Below are 12,057 nucleotides of genomic sequence, written 5' to 3' on the forward strand. Positions count from 1 at the left end.
AGCAGCAAGAAGGCCATCGGTGACTTTGTCAGGAAGGATTTGGGGGCTTGGGGGCCGGGGCTAAATGAATGGATTATGGAAGGAAAAGGAGATGATGAAGGGGAGATGTGAGAACAGACAGCTCCTTCAGGAAGTTGAGTGAGGAGGACCGGGGGTGGCTGGAAGGGTCATGGGCAAGGCAGACGCTGGACCCAGTGAACTGTCAGGCGGGTTTCCGAGTGGTGGTGCGTCCATTCTGTCAGTAGCCGTGCCAGGGAGGTTTAGAAGGGGAGCTGATTTGGGGATGTGTCATGGGTCTGGCCTCTGTGGTTTTGAATTTGACATAGGGGCAAGGGGTACATGTGGAAGTGCCCAGCAAGCAGTTTGATATGGGACCCGTGTTGGGCGACTGGACAGGAAAACCTGAGTAGGACCCAGGTGAGGGGGGATGAGCTAGGAAGCTACTAGAACAAAGGCAGGCTGGCAAGAAGGCACAAAGGAGCTTTGGGTGCAGCCTTAGAATTCATGAGCATGGTGAGGGTGTGTGAACTCCATGAGGCCAGGTGCTGGAGGTAAGGAACCAGGCCTCAAATTCAGACTTCAGAGCTTATCAAGAGCATTCACCGTGAACAGGGGAGGTCAGAGGTGGAGCCCAGGAGCTGTAAGCTGTCGGGGAGAGGGAGCGGGAAAGGAAAGGCCTGGGTTTGGAGCTGGAGCCATTGACCTTGGCTAGTTGCTAGGCATAGTCTAGGCAGTCATATGGAGTGATGGGCTCTGTGGGCTGACTTTAGGGAGGCAGCACTTTTGCCGTAATCTTTGCTGTGTCTTCAAAATGTAAAAACATTCATCTGTGTATTTCAGGTGTGCCAAGCCCTGATCGATCGTGGTGTTTGCCATGAATTACTTTTAGTTTATATGTGATTGTAGTTAGCATTACAATATGTAAATCAGGTGTTTATCTGTTAAATCTGTCCTGGATGCGGGAATAACAAGGTAGCTGGGAAAACATCAAAATTCAAAAGGTGGGGCACTTCCCTGGTGGTCCAGTGGCTAAGACTCCACGCTCCCCATGCAGAGGGCCCAGGTTTGATCTCTGGTCAGGGAACTGGATCCCGCATGCCGCAACTAAAGATCACGCATGCCGCAATTAAGCCCCGGTGCAGCCAAATAAATAAATACATATTTTTTAAAAAAGACAAAATGAAGATATTACATTTAAAAAAAAAATTCAGAAGGTGGAACAATTTGAATGCTGGTATTTCACTCCACTGTTGCTGTTCATTCTCTCAGTCAGCAAACAGTTGTTGAGCAGCTTCTGTGTCAGGGGCCGCTCTTCCTTTTACCCTCAGTTCCCTCTCCCTCTCCAGTTCTACACCATCATACGCACTGTTCTCTTCACCCACTTTTTCCCACAGGTAACTCTATCCCATCTCCTCTTAAGAAATATCCTTTAAAGAATTTTTATGTCCGGAAATACTTTTTAAAAAATGTAATATATAATCTTCAGACTCTTACAGTAAAATGAACCAAGAAGAAGAAAAAATCCCAAACACGATCGTAGAGTGACTGTGGCTGGAAGGAAACACAAGGATGAGGGGAATGAACATCTTACTACTGTGGAGCCCAGATAACAGAAACGTGCGTGTTAGGGGGGCGTCGTAAGTGGACTCGGTTTGGCCCCGTCATGGCAAGACCCTGACTTCAAAGATAGGAGGTTAAGTACCAGCTTCAAACACTCAATGTGTTCTGTGAGTTTCCAGTGATATTTCTACCTGGCACTTTCCTCTACATTTACCTTAATGGCTCAGCTGGAACTCAGCCATCACCACTGAATGTTCTTGAGTCTTAAGCAGTATTGGCAGCAGCTTTCCTTATTGTCCTGATATTAGAAATTCCACCCAGTTGCAGCCAGGCTGTTGCTGCCCAGGCAGTGGAGGGGCATTTCCACTTTCTAGGAGCTTGTCCTTTCCAACACTGAGAGGCCTTTTGTCACCTTCACAAGTCATCAGATTTATGAGAAATCTTCCCATTCCCAGAGTGGCTCTGCCATCAGCCATTTTACTCTGCTTTTTCCTCTGACTTTCTTCTCTCTTGGCTATAGTAGGAAAATCTGCTCCAATAAACATGACGTTGTTAATATATGTAAAGCATTTAGAAGAATGCTTCATATGTATTAAGAGCTATTATCATTAATATTATTGTTGTTACTGCCACTATCTTGGATTAGAAGCTGAAACCCAGCCGAGCCTCTGATTTTTCTCTGGTGATGCTGGGTGGCTTAAGAAAATCCAAATTATCTAGAAATGAGGTAGAAAATACTTGGTTTCCTCTCCATTTTGTGGCCATGGTCAGCCCAAAGAGCCTTAAAAAGGTCAAAGTATTATCACTGTAGTATATTTACTTGTTGGAGCTTTAACATCCCCTCTCTGGATTCCTGACTTGGCAGTGGGATGGGTAACCCAGAAATCTCTGCATAGAATGATGCACAGCCATCCAGTGTTTACCAAACAGTAGCTCGATGTGGGACAGTAATAAACATCATAGCTCACATTATTGAGCACTTTAGTATGTGCCAAATAGTGTTCTAAGTGCTTTTATATATACTATTTCATCTATTCTTCATAAAAATGCTGCGTGTAGGACTATTATCCTCGTTTTATAAATGAAGAAACAATCATAAAGAGGTTAGGTAACTTGCCTAAAGCCACAAAGATAATAAGTGGAAGAGCCAGGCTATGTACCCAGGCAGTCTGATCCCATAGCCTTTGCTAATAACCACCTCACTGTGCTGATAGGGAGAACCCTGGATCTGAGATGGTCCAGTTTTGATCTCAGCTCCTCCACTCCATCCTTTAACAAGTCTAATGATCTTGGGGAAATTACTCAACCTTTCTGAACCTGTCTACTCATCTGTAAGATAGGGATGGTACACTACACTGGTGCTCAAGATGGAAGAGGAAAGTTGTGCCTCCTTGGGGTTCTAGTCTGGGGTGGAGAAGGAAGAGAGAAGAGGACTAACATGGGACCAAACCATTACAATATAATATAAGAAATGCCACTGTAGAGGAATGTACAGAGAAAGGAACATCTTCCGAGCTGGGGCAGGGCGAAGTCAGAGGAGCTTCAAGTTTCCAGTAACGTTTGTGTTTGGTATCGAAAGACAAGGGGGAGTTCCCTGGCAGTCCAGGGGTTAGGACTTGGCGCTCTCACTGCCAGGGACTCGGGTTCTATCCCTGGTCAGGGAACTAGGATCCCGCAAGCCACTCAGTGCGGCCAAAAAAAAAAAAAAAAGACAAGATGGAATTGGATGAGGTGGACAGAGGGAACAAGTTTCCAGGCAGAAGGAATAGCATGAGTACAGGTACTGGAGCCTGGAAGAGCTTGGCAGTCTGTGTTCAGGTAACGGCTAGAGGATCGGTTTGCAGCTGGAGATTGAGGATGAGGTAGGAACTGATGGTGGCGAATACATTGCAGAGCGGGGCACACAAGCCTTCAGATGTCAGTATGTTCTGCGCCATCAAGACACAGACACATTTAAAAACAAAACTTAATGAAATTAAGTAAATTTAACAATAAAAAAATGCTCTACTTTTTTAATTGAACTATAATTCAGGTACCATAACATTCACCATTTTACAGTGTACAATTCGGCAGTTTTTAGTGTGTTCACAAGGTTGTACACCTCTCTCTAATTCCAGAACATCTTCACTCCAAAAAGAAGCCTACTACCTGCTAGCAGTCACCCCCACCCCCCCCAAGCCATCCTGCCCGGTCCTCATCCTCCGGCAACCCCTGCTCTACTTTCTGTCTCTATGGATTTGCCTATTCTGGACATTTCATATCAATCACACTAAGTTTGACCTTTTGTTTCTGGCTTCTTTTACTAGGCATAATGTTTTCGAGATTCATCTATGTTGTAGAGTGTACCAGTATTTCATTCCTTTTTACGGCTGAATAACCTCCTTTTGCATGGTTATACCGCATTCTGTTTATCCATTCATCAGTTGGTGGACATTTGGGTCGTTTCCACCTTTTGGCTGTTATGGATAATGCTGCTATGAACATTCATGTGCAGGTTTTTGTTTGATACCTGTTTTAAGTTCTTTGGGAGTGTATACCTGGGAGTGAAATTGTGGATAACTCTGAGTTTAACCATTTGAGGAACCTACCAGACTGTTTCCACAGTGGCTGCACCTCTGCATCCCACCAGCAACACGAGTTCCAACTTCTCCACATCCTTGCTAACACTTGTTATCCCCCCTCCCCTTTTTAAAATTATTGCCATTCTAGTGGGGAAAAGTGATATCTCATTGTGGTTTTGATTTGCATTTTCCTAATGACTAATGAAAAGATGTTGAACATCTTTTCATGTGCTTTTTGGCCATTTGTTTACCTTCTTTGGAGAAACGTTTATTGCAGTCCTTTGCCCATTTTTTAATTGGTTTGTTTGTCTGTATTGTAATAGTTCTTATATATTCTGGATAATAGACTTTTATCATATATGAGATATTTTCTTCCCATCTGTGAGTTGTGTTTTCACTTTCTTGATAGTCCTTTGATGCACGAAAGTTTTTAATTTTGATGAAGTCTAGTTAATCTGTATTTTCTTTGGTTGCTTGTGCTTTTGGTGTTATATTTTGTGGGGTTTTTTTTTTTTTTGGTGTTGTATTTTGCATGTGTATATCTAGCTGTCCCAGCACCATTTGTTGAAAGACTATCCTTTCCCCACTGAATGGTCTTGGTACCCCTGTCAAAAATCAAATGACCATAGATGTATGAATTTATTTCTGGACTCTCAATTCTGTTCCAATGATATATGTGTTTATCATTATGCCAGCACTATATTATTTTTATTAATATAACTTTTTGAATGCTCTACTTTTATTACCCTAGATGTGCTTCTGATATGTAGTACATTTGTGTATTGTGATTAGTATTTTGTATTTTCATTTTTATTTTTGGAGCATGTACTTCTGTGTGGATCATTTATATAATTAGTACCCTTGTCATTTAAAATAATTATGAAGTGTTTGTTTTATTGCCTTACTGTGCTGTGCTTGCTTTTGTCAAACTCTTATGTCACCCTGTTTTCTGGGTTGGTTTTTACTCTTTTAGATAGCCTTGTTTGCACTGTTTTTTTCTGGACCCAGACTCATTAGCTATCAAGCCTCACCCCCTGGATGTCAGGGAATGCTGGCTGCGTTTTTTTTTTTTTTTTTTTTGGCTGCGTTTTTTAATTCATGCTGACAGAAACTTGGACCACTCCCACCTGCCTCAGCCCAGACCCACTACTTCCTGCCAGTTGTGAATTGAATTTCTGACCTCTTTCTTGAACCAGAGCTCTCCAGAGGTCAGGAGTGGCACCAGCCTTAGGATCTGCTGAATACTTTTTTGTAAATTACTATCCCTGAGATGTCATACTGATGAGGAGACACATGGGAAAAAACTATCTTTTGAACTTCTCTCATGCTGCCGAAACAAGCACCTACAAGTGCTGTTTCCATATGTAATGTGTCCCTGTCTTTAGAAAGGAGGAGCTCCCAGAGAGGATGGGACTTGTTCAGGTTGCCCAATGACCACACAGTGCTACTAGGAACAGAATTTGTCCCTCACTCCCATGGATGCTCATCTCATCATCCTAACCAAACACTCCTTTCCTATTGGGCAACAGAAGATAGAATTTACATCTCAGTAGTTTCCCCAGGGGAGGTCTTGAGTTTCTTCTTCCCTGCTCTTGTGAATAACCAGGTAAGGAGACCCAGCGAAATGACTTGCACGCATTGTGCTGCTCTTTAACAGATCAAGATCATTGGCTCTGGCAGCAGACCTGTGAGATAAGGGGCAGGAGAGAAAGTCCACAGCTTCAGGGTGTCCTGAGCTCTTTAGGGATTTTGGATGAGCAGAGATGCCCCGTTTTCTCCCATAACAAATAGGATATCTTCTGTGAAACTTGGCTCTAGCGGTTATTGACCAACCTGTTGGTATATATAAACTTTTCCTATGGGAATTTTCAAACAGATGCAAAAGTCGAGAGGATAATGTAATGAATTACCAGGTACCTGTCACCCAGCTTGTGGAATTATCAATACATGGCCAATCGTGTTTCATCTCTACCCCCTTTCGCTCCCTCTCCCCACTGGATTATTTTGAACCAAAATTAGTATATTGATCAAGTTTTCAGTTTCTACTTATTCTTTTTTTTTTTTTTTTTTATAAATTTATTTATTTATTTTTGGTTGTGTTGGGTCTTCGTTTCTGTGTGAGGGCTTTCTCTAGTTGCTGAGAGCGGGGGCCACTCTTCATCGCGGTGCGCGGGCCTCTCACTGTCACGGCCTCTCTTGCTGCGGAGCACAGGCTCCAGACGCGCAGGCTCAGCAATTGTGGCACACGGGCTTAGCTGCTCCACGGTATGCGGGATCTTCCCAGACCAGGGCTCGAACCCGTGTCCCCTGCATTGGCAGGCAGATTCTCAACCACTGCACCACCAGGGAAGCCCTCTACTTATTCTTGAAGCAGTTTCCCTCAGATGTTAGGATGTGAGCTCTCATTTAGATTGCTTTTAGCAGCTTCATTGGCCCCGTCGTTCTCTCTCTGGCAGTGTTGTTGTTTTGGCAGAATCACAGGAATTTTCTGGCCTCAAACTCTGTTCTTTTGTGCCTCCCACTCCCGGTGTCCTGGGAACCTGTCATGCCTCTTCCCTGTGATCCCAGTGCCTGGACCTCCACTCATCAGCTCTCCCAGGTCGTCATCCCTTACGTTGGAGGCTAAGAATTTCTCTATATGAGGGTCTAGGCTGGCATGTAGAAGGTGCTTAATAACGAGTTGTTGATGACTGACTGGATGTATTCTGTTTGGCTTTCCACTCACCTGAACCTCACACTCAGCTGTTTTAACAGTGCACTTGGTTCTGTGTATCTTAAATGAGGAGGAACTTACCTGAGCCTCACCACCGCTTCTGTCCAGCTGCAGTCTGGATTTTCCTGTCTCCCCCTGCTGGCCGCTCCTGGGCAGCTGCATATAGGTGCCTCTGGTGGCATAAGACTGGAGCCGGAGCCAAGTTCTGCCAAGGGAAAGTAGAACATTGTTGTGAAGTTCCCCAGGCCAGTCCAGGCAGGTGTCAGGAGGAGAAGAGCAGCTTGAGAACCGTTCTGGGAAGGGCAGCTTTCTGGGTAAGGGACAGGGAAGGTGGGCCACTGCCCACAAAGTCAGAAGGGCAGGGTTGAGGCCTCAGCACTGGAAGACCACATGGGCCCGTAAATGAGCTGGTCCTTGTGTGGGGACTGGGGCCTATACTGACAATAGAGATGAGCTCCTTCTCCCCTTAAGACAAAGCAGCCTGGGGTCAGACATGGTCACCAGGCAGGCAGAGGGGCTACAGAGTTTTATCTCAGCCTCTGTGAAAATTGAGGCCAGGAGGGTGGTGAACGTAGGTGGGAGCATCCCCAGAGTTCACGGTCCCACGTGGGATACATGACCCCACCTCCTAGCTCTTAAGACAAGTAATGACTCTGCGGAACTCTGGGTGCATGTTTCTGTGGGGGCTCCTTCCTCCACCGTCTGTAAGTATAATAAATTCCCCACACCTGTCCACCCCTTCCATCACATTTCTTGGTTATTTACGTGTATTTGTCTTTTCCACAGCACAACTTCCCAGAAAGTGGGCTGTGGCAGAATGCATCTCGCCTGACTCCAGCCAGCTGCAGGTGTCTGGAAGAGGGTTGAAGATGGTCAGATGCTAAGGGCAGAGCCCCTCTTCTTCTCTCCAACCCCAAGCCCCAAGTGCCAGGGTAATTGCACGCTGAGCTGAACATGGAAAATGGGCTTTTGTTCCCTTTCAGGGTATAGCGTTTCCCCAATACACAAGGAAGGGAACCCAATCCAGAAGAACCCCAGGGCATGAAAATTGCCATTGGACTTGGGCAGGTATAACTATGAAGCAGTCCTTATAATGAAACGTTTGGAAGGAATTAATTTCTGTGCGGGGTGGTGGGGATGGAGCGGTGGACAGTGGACTGCACTCTAATGGGGGAAGGCAGACCGTACACTTATATAAGTATATAGTGTGTCAGGGGTGCTAGGTACTAAGAAGGAAAAAGAAGCAGGGGAAAGGGATAAGGTAGGAGTATGTTGTTTTAAATTTGGTGGTCAGGGAGAACAGCCCTGCTGAAGTGAGGCAGCAAGCCCTGTGACTACCTGGAGAAAAAATATTCCAGGCAGGGGACAGCAAGTGCAGAGGCCCCGAGGCAGGCACGTGCTTGCTTGTGAGAGGAACAGCGAGGAGACCAGTGTGTCTGGAGCTGGGCGAGGGAGGGAGGGTCAGAGAGAGAACCAGGGACCAGGTCATGAGGGGCCTTGTACACCTCGGTGAGGGATTTGGATTCGCTCTGAGTGAGATGGAAAGCCGTCAGAGGGTCTGGAGCCCAGAGTAACATGAACCAACTGATGTCTAAAAAGACTCGCTCTGGCTGCTGAGACTGATCACGGGAGGCAAAGGCGGGGAAGGGGGACCAACTGGAGGACGGAGAGAGGTGAGGTGGACTGGATGGAGTAGTAGCAGAAGTGAAGGAGCACTTGACTTGCAGATACGGTTGAATGGACAGCCAGCAGGGCCTGCAGGTGGAGTGAATGTTGGATGTGAGAGGAGGAGAGAGCCCGGGCTGCCTGCAGAGGCCTGGCCTGCATCCCCAGGAGTCCGTGCTACCCTTTACTGAGGTGAGGGGTCTGGAGAACAGTAGGTCTGAGGGAAAATTCACCAGTTCTGTTTTTACATTCTGCGAGTGAAGGTATCCACTTCAAATAACAGTAGATGTTTCAAAGAATAGGCTCCCCAAAGGAATAATAATAGCTAAAGACATTTACGTTGTGCTTTACAGTTGACAGTGTTCCCAGTCATATTATCTTACTCTGTTTTCACGTCACCCACATAAGGGAGTGCATTTTCTTTCCATTTTGCAGGTAAGAAAGCTGAGATTCAGAAGGGTTCTGCACAAGAGAGCCAATTTTTGGATGCTGCCACGCAGAGAGAGACAACAGCCAGCCAGTCTTGAAGAGCAGCAGCCAACCAACAGAGAGACGGCCACTTCCCCATGGCCTCCCGGTCCCTGTCCACAGCCCCGCCGCAGACAGGAGCAGGGGGGTAGTGGCAGAGGACAGACCGCCTTCTGCCACCCTCCACTCAGGCCACCAGGGCCATGGCCACGTCTAGCTTCCCTGGGAGTGGAGGCCGAGAGCTTTGAAGGAGAGCTTGACCTGGACATTTTTAAGTGAGTATTTTTATTTGTATAAACATTTTAAATGAATCTGAGAAACCAGAAGGAGACTATTCTAATTTCTGAAAGTAGTTGAGAATCTATGGTGTCCGTCATTAAGCTAGCCAGTGAGAAAGAGGGCTTAGACATGGTGTTACTAAGGGCAGCTATTGAAAGATATAAAAAAGGATTCACATTTATACAGGATGAGATGCCCCAATAAACCAGTTGCAAGTGCATTTTCTTCCACTCTTTTTCCACGCATCTTTTTAACATTGTTCAGATCTTACCACCTAGGCAATTTTATTTTCTCATAACCTGCTGTTTTTTCATAACCACTTTTTTTTTTTAGTTGTTTTGTTTGTTTGTTTTTCTATACTGCAGGTTCTTATTAGTCATCAATTTTATACACATCAGTGTATACATGTCAATCCCAATCACCCAATTCAGCACACCACCATCCCCACCCCACCGCAGTTTTCCCCCCTTGGTGTCCATATGTCTGTTCTCTACATCTGTGTCTCAACTTCTGCCCTGCAAACGGGCTCATCTGTACCATTTTTCTAGGTTCCACATACATGCGTTAATATACGATATTTGTTTTTCTCTTTCTGACTTATTTCACTCTGTATGACAGTCTCTAGATCCATCCACGTCTCAACAAATGACTCAGTTTCATTCCTTTTTATGGTGGAGTAATATTCCACTGTATATATGCACCACAACTTCTTTATCCATTCGTCTGTCGACGGGCATTTAGGTTGCTTCCATGACCTGGCTGTTGTAAATAGTGCTGCAATGAACATTGGGGTGCATGTGTCTTTTTGAATTATGGTTTTCTCTGGGTATACGCCCAGTAGTGGGATTGCTGGATCATATGGTAGTTCTATTTTTAGTTTTTTAAGGAACCTCCATATTGTTCTCCATAGTGGCTGTATCAATTTACATTCCCACCAACAGTGCAAGAGGGTTCCCTTTTCTCCACACCCTCTCCAGCATTTGTTGTTTGTAGATTTTCTGATGATGCCCATTCTAACTGGTGTGAGGTGATACCTCATTGTAGTTTCGATTTGCATTTCTCTAATAGTGATGTTGAGCATCTTTTCATGTGCTTCTTGGCCATCTGTATGTCTTCTTTGGAGAAATGTCTATTTAGGTCTTCTGCCCATTTTTGGATTGGGTTGTTTGTTTCTTTAATATTGAGCTGAATGAGCTATTTATATATTTTGGAGATTAATCCTTTATCCGTTGAATCGTTTGCAAATATTTTCTCCCATTCTGAGGGTTGTCTTTTCGTCTTGTTTATGGTTTCCTTTGCTGTGCAAAAGCTTTGAAGTTTCATTAGGTCCCATTTGTTTATTTTTGTTTTTATTTCCATTACTCTAGGAGGTGGATCAAAAAAGATCTTGCTGTGATTTATGTCAAAGAGTGTTCTTCCTATGTTTTCCTCTAAGAGTTTTATAGTGTCTGGTCTTACATTTAGGTCTTGAATCCATTTTGAGTTCATTTTTGTGTATGGTGTTAGGGAGTATTCTAATTTCATTCTTTTACATGTAGCTGTCCAGTTTTCCCAGCACCACTTATTGAAGAGACTGTCTTTTCGCCACTGTATACCTTTGCCTCCTTTGTCATAGATTAGTTGACCATAGGTGCGTGGGTTTATCTCTGGGCTTTCTATCTTGTTCCATTGATCTATAGTTCTGTTTTTGTGCCAGTACCATATTGTCTTGATTACTGTAGCTTTGTAGTATAGTCTGAAGTCAGGGAGTCTGATTCCTCCAGCTCCGTTTTTTTCCCTCAAGACTGCTTTGGCTATTCGGGGTCTTTTGTGTCTCCATACAAATTTTAAGATGATTTGTTCTAGTTCTGTAAAAACTGCCATTGGTAATTTGATAGGGATTGCATTGAATCTGTAGATTGCTTTGGGTAGTATAGTCATTTTCACAATATTGATTCTTCCAATCCAAGAACATGGTATATCTCTCCATCTGTTGGTATCATCTTTAATTTCTTTCATCAGTGTCTTATAGTTTTCTGCATACAGGTCTTTTGTCTCCCTAGGTAGGTTTATTCCTAGGTATTTTATTCTTTTTGTTGCAGTGGTAAATGGGAGTGTTTCCATAATTTCTCTTTCAGATTTTTCATCATTAGTGTATAGGAATGCAAGAGATTTCTGTGCATTAATTTTGTATCCTGCAACTTTACCAAATTCATTGATTAGCTCTAGTAGTTTTCCGGTGGCATTTTTAGGATTCTCTATGTATAGTATCATGTCATCTGCAAACAGTGACAGTTTTACTTCTTCTTTTCCAATTTGTATTCCTTTTATTTCTTTTTCTTCTCTGATTGCCGTGGCTAGGACTTCCAAAACTATGTTGAATAATAGTGGTGAGAGTGGACATCCTTGTCTCGTTCCTGATCTTAGAGGAAATGCTTCCAGTTTTTCACCATTGAGAATGATGTTTGCTGTGGGTTTGTCATATATGGCCTTTATTATGTTGAGGTAGGTTCCCTCTGTGCCCACTTTCTGGAGAGTTTTTATCATAAATGGGTGTTGAATTTTGTCAAAAGCTTTTTCTGCATCTATTGAGGTGATCATATGGTTTTTATTCTTCAATTTGTTAATATGGTGTATCACATTGATTGATTTGCGTATATTAAAGAATCCTTGCATACCTGGGATAAATCCTACTTGATCGTGGTGTATGATCCTTTTAATGTGTTGTTGGATTCTGTTTGCTAGTATTTTGTTGAGGATTTTTGCATCTATGTTCATCAGTGGTGTTGGACTGTAATTTTCTTTTTTTGTAGTATCTTTGTCTGGTTTTGG

At 44.0% G+C, this 12,057-nt stretch overlaps 1 long non-coding RNA gene across 3 annotated transcripts in view; it reads left to right on the plus strand.

Annotated features, from left to right (window-relative positions):
* The window catches only part of LOC309610355, a 41,239-nt gene that overhangs the window by 8,022 nt on the left and 21,160 nt on the right, over positions 1-12,057 (plus strand). For all 3 annotated transcript variants that reach the window (XR_014233865.1, XR_014233866.1, XR_014233867.1), the window contains exons 2-3: positions 7,621-7,766; positions 8,935-9,242. This is a non-coding gene — a long non-coding RNA (uncharacterized lncRNA). The remainder of the gene's footprint in view (positions 1-7,620; positions 7,767-8,934; positions 9,243-12,057) is intronic.

Source organism: Balaenoptera borealis (assembly GCF_965194805.1).
Source record: "Balaenoptera borealis genome assembly, chromosome: 14".
NCBI lineage: Eukaryota > Metazoa > Chordata > Mammalia > Artiodactyla > Balaenopteridae > Balaenoptera > Balaenoptera borealis.